This window comes from Rhinopithecus bieti, unplaced genomic scaffold, assembly GCF_001698545.2.
Source record: "Rhinopithecus bieti isolate Rb0 unplaced genomic scaffold, ASM169854v2 scaffold_19722, whole genome shotgun sequence".
Lineage (NCBI taxonomy): Eukaryota > Metazoa > Chordata > Mammalia > Primates > Cercopithecidae > Rhinopithecus > Rhinopithecus bieti.
Genome location: NW_016809905.1, coordinates 1,641,585 through 1,647,584, shown reverse-complemented (window position 1 = coordinate 1,647,584; position 6,000 = coordinate 1,641,585). Strand labels below are relative to the sequence as shown.

At 38.0% G+C, this 6,000-nt stretch overlaps 1 protein-coding gene across 2 annotated transcripts in view; it reads left to right on the top strand.

The window, feature by feature from the left end:
• Window positions 1-6: 6 nt before the first annotated feature.
• The window catches only part of ZFP91 (ZFP91 zinc finger protein, atypical E3 ubiquitin ligase), a 43,328-nt gene continuing 37,334 nt past the window's right edge, over window positions 7-6,000 (top strand). The window contains exons 1-2 of one of the 2 annotated variants that reach the window (XM_017890802.1): window positions 7-509; window positions 5,708-5,736. The gene's annotated coding sequence lies outside the window, so the exon portion shown is untranslated. Of the gene's footprint in view, window positions 510-4,348; window positions 4,498-5,707; window positions 5,737-6,000 lie in introns of those variants that run through there. The other variant, XM_017890803.1, reaches the window with a different exon arrangement.

The following is a 6,000-nucleotide window of genomic DNA, read 5'->3' as shown; positions in this document are numbered from 1 at the left end:
GGGGGGGGCGCCCTCGGAGCCGGGCGGAGGGGAGGGGGGAAAGAGGAGCGCAGGGTGAGAGTGAGCCGGAGGCTTCTGGAGGCGAGGGGGCGGGGGGAGCAGCGCCGAGGCCGCCGCCTCCGCCTCCGCCGCCTGGGACTAGGGGTGGGGACGGACAAGCCCCGATGCCGGGGAGACGGAAGAGCCGAGACCCCGGAGCAGCAGGACCAGGAAGGGGGAGAGGCGGCCAAGGCGGCTCCGGAGGAGCTCCAACAACGGCCCCCTGAGGCGGCCGCGGCGGCGCCTGCAGGGACCACTAGCAGCCGCGTGCTGAGGGGAGGTCGGGATCGTGGCCGGGCCGCTGCGGCCGCCGCCGCCGCCGCTGCAGCTGTGTCCCGCCGGAGGAAGGCCGAGTATCCCCGCCGGCGGAGGAGCAGCCCCAGCGCCAGGCCTCCCGACGTCCCCGGGCAGCAGTCCCAGGCCGCGAAGTCCCCGTCTCCAGTACAGGGCAAGAAGAGTCCGCGACTCCTGTGAGTAACAGTCTTTCAGGCGGTGGGAAAGACCCCCCTCTGTCCGTACGCAACCCTTTCGGCTCCCGTAGCGCCTGCTCCACGTGACATCCTGCTTGCTCTGCCCCCTGCCGGCTCCGCACGCCAGATGTCACACCGTTTCCCCGGGAGCTTCCATGCCTCGTCTCTGCGCCACCCTCCCTTCTCTCTCGTACCCTCGCCTGTCGGGCCGCTTTCCCTCTCCCCGAAATCCTCTTTTGACACACCCCTGCACTAGCTAGTGATCCACCTCCTCCCTGCCACCCGCAGGCTCATCCCTCTCTCTGGCATCCGCACCCCCTTTGTCAACCTATCCCTTTCCTTTAGGCGACTCTCCAGTATTACATCACATGCCCTTTAGGGAATCCACAGCCCGATTATAGCCTTCAAAAATGTGTTCGCCGCCCTCTTCGCGTTAGCTCAAGAGCCAGCTGTGCTAGTATGTTTATGTAGCTTTTTTTTTCCTTCCATTTTTCTAAATTTTCACACCACTTCTCATTCTTTTGAGAAATCTGCCAGTTACTGTAGTCAGGGTAAAACCCACTGCTACGATTTTAATATGGAGTCTTTCATATGAAATTATATGAACATTCTTTAATGTTTGTTTTACCAAGTAGCATATGTTTTATCTTTGTGTTTTATATTTTAAATGTAGGAACTTCATCCTTAAAATTAGAATCATCTGAGAGGAATTCCTTTATTACCTAGAAGTAGTAGAGGAAACATGAACAGGTGGTCAGGAGCATTGTTTTAAATTGTTCGTCAAAATACTCATGTGTTAAGAACACTGAAGCACACAAGTTTGTAAATTCTAGAAATTAATCACATTGGTCAATTCATGACTGAAAACATCGTTAGTGACCTTTGACTTTTGAATGAAAACAAATTAGTAAAAACAGAGAAAATTGAAGTGAGGGGGAGTCAGTTTTAAGTGTTCCCTTTCCTCCAGTAGAGATAGTGGCAAGGTTTGACTTACAGCAGACCTGATAGATTTAAAACTTGAAACAGACTTTGTCCAAAATTAAGTTTAGCCTGTGTCTTGGCATGCTTGCCTTAGAAGCCTTTCAGAGGTATAAAATTCAGAGATAATCATATTGTGGTAGTAGATACGCTTTCAAATTTTTGAATGTCAGCTAAGTTAACATGATTTAGAGAATTTATTGTAAGAACTGCAGTTCTGTCGACAGCAAAAATCTGTACCTACAGATTCAGCTGCAATTAGAATTCTAATTGCTGTAGATGCATTTCATATAAAAATTTTATAGTTCTATATTGTTTAATCTCATACATTTGAAAAGATACATGTATATCATTGACCTCATTTGGATCTGAATTCCTTGAGCAAATTCCTTAACCTACCCATGCGTTCGTTTCCTTACCTGTAGACGGTAATCTCTACCACCTGAGTTTGTGAGAATTAAATACAGCATGTGAAGCGCTAGACAGAATGCCTGTTATATAATAAATACTAAGCGCAAGTTGCTGTTTTCAGTAATGGTGGGATGGTAGAGCCATTAGTGGTCTGTAGTGATGTTTTTCATGTAAATTATGCAAAATATGATTTTTTCACTTTTTAATACGTAGGGAAGGTAATACTTAAAATATTTTTAAAATTCCCTTTTATTCTCACCTACCACTTGAAAGTTAAAGTTAAATATACCTCTATCTCTTAAGATAACTATGTCTAAAATGGTACCTGCTGTTTGATTTTTTTTTTTTTTTTTTTTTTTTTTTGAGACGGAGTTTCTGCTCTGTTGTCCAGGGTAGAGCGGTGGCACGATGATCTCTGCTCACTGCAACCTCCGCCTCCTGGCTTCAAGCGATTCTTCTGCCTCAGCATCCCGAGTAGCTGGCATTATAGGCTCCTGCCACCAATCCCGGCTAATTTTTGTAATTTTAGTAGAGACAAGGTTTCACCATGTTGGCCAGGTTGGTCTCCAACTCTTGACCTCAGGTGATCCACCCGCCTCAGCCTCCCAAAGTGCTAGGATTATAGGCATGAGCCACTGCGCCCGGCCTGCTGTTTAATTTTTGAAGGAAAATAAATAATTTTTATCTAAAATAGTAATTTTACCTGCTGTTATGATTTATTTTTGCCCTAACTCTTGGCAACAAAGTACTAGTGGTGCTTTAATTCCATATAAATGTAACTGTTGTATATGGATGAAGATGACTTAATTAAATTCCTTCCTTTTTTCTGCACAGTGTTCCTTGTGGGGAGGAAGAAATAAGTCTGAATTCTTAGCGCCACCCTCCCACCCCCGGCCATCCAATATCATAAAAGATAGTGGTGACAATGGTATTCTTCTTTCAGACTGTGTTTTGATCAGGTTAAACAAATTTTCATCACAATAGAGTTTTGTTACACATTTTACCTTATTCCATAATCTGGAAATCAAAGGAATGCTAAAGCATTTTAGCTTGGCAAACTTGTTTGATCAGTAACTGGGCCTGGTACTATGCTGAACTAGGTGGTAGAAAGAAAAATGAGACATGGCCCTCATCTTCAAGGACCTTGGGGTGTAAGGGAAAGATGCATTGGTTAGTGGAGATATGTCAAATGTGTGTATGGTATACAGATTTTTCAGTCATAAAATACATTTTAAGACTTAGTTTTTTCTACATAATTTAATCCTTTAAGATATTTCAAGAGGTTTTGAGTTCAAACTCTGGTCTGGTATCTTTTGACTTTGAATCATTTCTATTTTCCAAATGACGTTTTGACAATTTTAAAAAGGAAGGTTTATTCTGTATTACTTGTTTGCTCTAGTCCTTTTTCCATATCCCAGCATTTCCCTCTATACAATCTTAGTAATCAGCTGTTGAACCTAATTCGATTCTCTTAATTAAAGTGATACTAAAGTATACCATAGTTTAAAAGGTCAAGAAATAGATAGATTTGGATTAGTTGAAACCTCTGTTCCCATTGGAAGACAAAATAATAGAGTGGATAAAGCATTGGACTTTAGTCAGAAAGTTTTATGTTCCAGCTTTGTATTATGCAGTAAGTGGCCTTGAGCAAGTCACTTAACCTCTTTAGATCTGCTTCATTTATAATTGATATTTTATAGATTTGTGAGATGAGCTTTATAGTTCCATATTTAGCTTACAGTTTTATAATCTGATGTTTTAACAACTTCTTTTCACAATGAAATATTTACGAGTTATTGGGAAGAGGAAATATTTGTGGATGAAGGGGAAATAAAAATTTTTCATTGTATGTGCTCAAGAGAAAGGCACAGAGTTAAATGCTAGAATCATGATAAATTGAAGCATAGAAAGCTAGTAGGAAAAATAAACCAAATTTGAAGAAACTTTATGTATCCATACTAAGAGTAAGACTGATCATTTGCTGTATGTTAGCCAGTAAATTACAATTATTTCAAGTGCACGTTTGTATACTCTCTTTAATTTTTGAAATAAATATACAAGAAATCTAGTAGCATTAGTATAGTAGTTTTTGCCTATGATTTTTTTCTGATTCATCCATACTTTCTGCTAATAGGGAATGAAATTGTCAAATTGAGACTAGGTTAAAATGTATAAGGCTTCTTTTCATTCTTACATATAGTAGCCCTTTGTTTATACTGTACATTTCAGAACTCAAAACTTTAGGGACAAATACTTTTTAAAAATTCTAACTTCACTGTGGAGTAACCATATTAGTTAATACTGAGTATTTTTAGATATCTTCCTTCAGATTCCTATTAAGGAAAGTATTTTCTGGTATATGAAATTCCATTTTTGGTGTATTTTCTTGGTAAAATTAAAATAGTAATAAACCTTTAGGTGACCTCTCTTGCTGTTTCCCTTTTAAAGGTCATGGATAGTGAGGATGAAGAGGTGGTAATATTCTGAATTGAAAAAACTTGCAGTTCTTTGGAGAAGCCTTCAGTTGTACAAGACTGAAATCCTGAGTGATGAGGATCTTAATCAATATGATGATAGAAACATTGAACCAACTTTAAAGGTTTTTGGGGAAATTTGTTATATAATTTCTCAAAATTTAGCAATTATTTTACAGTTTTATTTAAAGATAGGATGATTAGCAGTTATGGTATGTTAATTGGGACATTAGTAATGTGATTTAAAATAAAATTATGGTACCAGTCTTTTAAAAAAGTATGGAATAAACAATGATAACTATTTCTAAGTAGAATAGATTTTTGTATTATTATTTATTTATAATGTAACATAATAGAGTTTTTACTATATATATAGGGAGTCTTCACTGTATTTTGGGAGGAGCAACAACAAAAAAACTTTGTACTCTTCAGAGATACTCTGTGGTATCTATATGATAAACGTTCAGGGCCTGTTGACTTTTGAATTTTAGTAGTAACTATAGGAAGTTCATTATACTGTCCTCACCAGTTATGTATGAGAGAAATTTTTCTGAATTAAAACCTGGGGATATATCTGATTTTGTTGTTTTTTGGGGTTTTAAAAGTCTTCAGGCTATAACAATTTTAAGTTCTTTACTGTTGCTTTTAATTTGTAAAGAGCAAGTTACATTTACTTGTGAGGTCCATCTATTATTGCGTTTTTACAAGTACATTTTGATTTGGTTTTAACAAACAATTTTGGGTCTTTTAACAGTTAAGTTTTATTATGAAAATTATTAAATATGCACAAAATAGGGAAAATAGTGTAATGAAACCGCAGTATTGATCACCTCGCTGAGATTTTGCTATGCTTGCTATGTCTGTCCTCCCTGTTTTGGCAGAAGTACTTTAGAACACATCCAAAACATTGTCATTTCATCTCTAGTTAGTACATTTATATAAAATGAGAACATTTTCTTATATAATCGCAATATAACAAAATTAGTAATAATTTTTCTTTGTATCAGTATCTTAGTTAAAAATAGCTGTTTTGAATGATATTCTAGCCCTGTGCTGTCAGTTATGGTAGCCACATGTGGCTATTTAAATTTACATTAATCAAAATTAAAAATTCAGTTTCACAATTACTGAATGTTTCAAGTGCTCAGTAGCCACATGCGACTGCCATATTGGACAGTGCATATACGTTTCCATCACTGCTGAAAATTCTGTTGGGCAACACTGGTCTAGATGCTTTCTTTATCGCTCTGCAGATGAACCTGAAAGAGATAAATATTTATATTTTCAGAAAATGCGCTAGATTGTTCATTAATGTTTAATTCTTATTTCTTTCAGATGCGTAGAAAAAGTAACAACTGATAAAGGTAAGACTTGGTCATCCTTACCTCTAGTGTACATTACATTGATTATCTTATAATCTGTTAGAAAGCCTCATCATTCAAATTGGTTCCAATTTAAAAGTAATTTTTATTTGGTAAAAAATTACTGGAGTTGTTAGAATAGAATCTATTTAGATGACAGCAGGTTTGGATAATAGAGTATATCAGCATTATTTAGAAACCTAATAATGGCAAATCAAATTGTTTGATGGTAATTTATAGTAATTTTTTAAAGCCTTTTATTTTAAA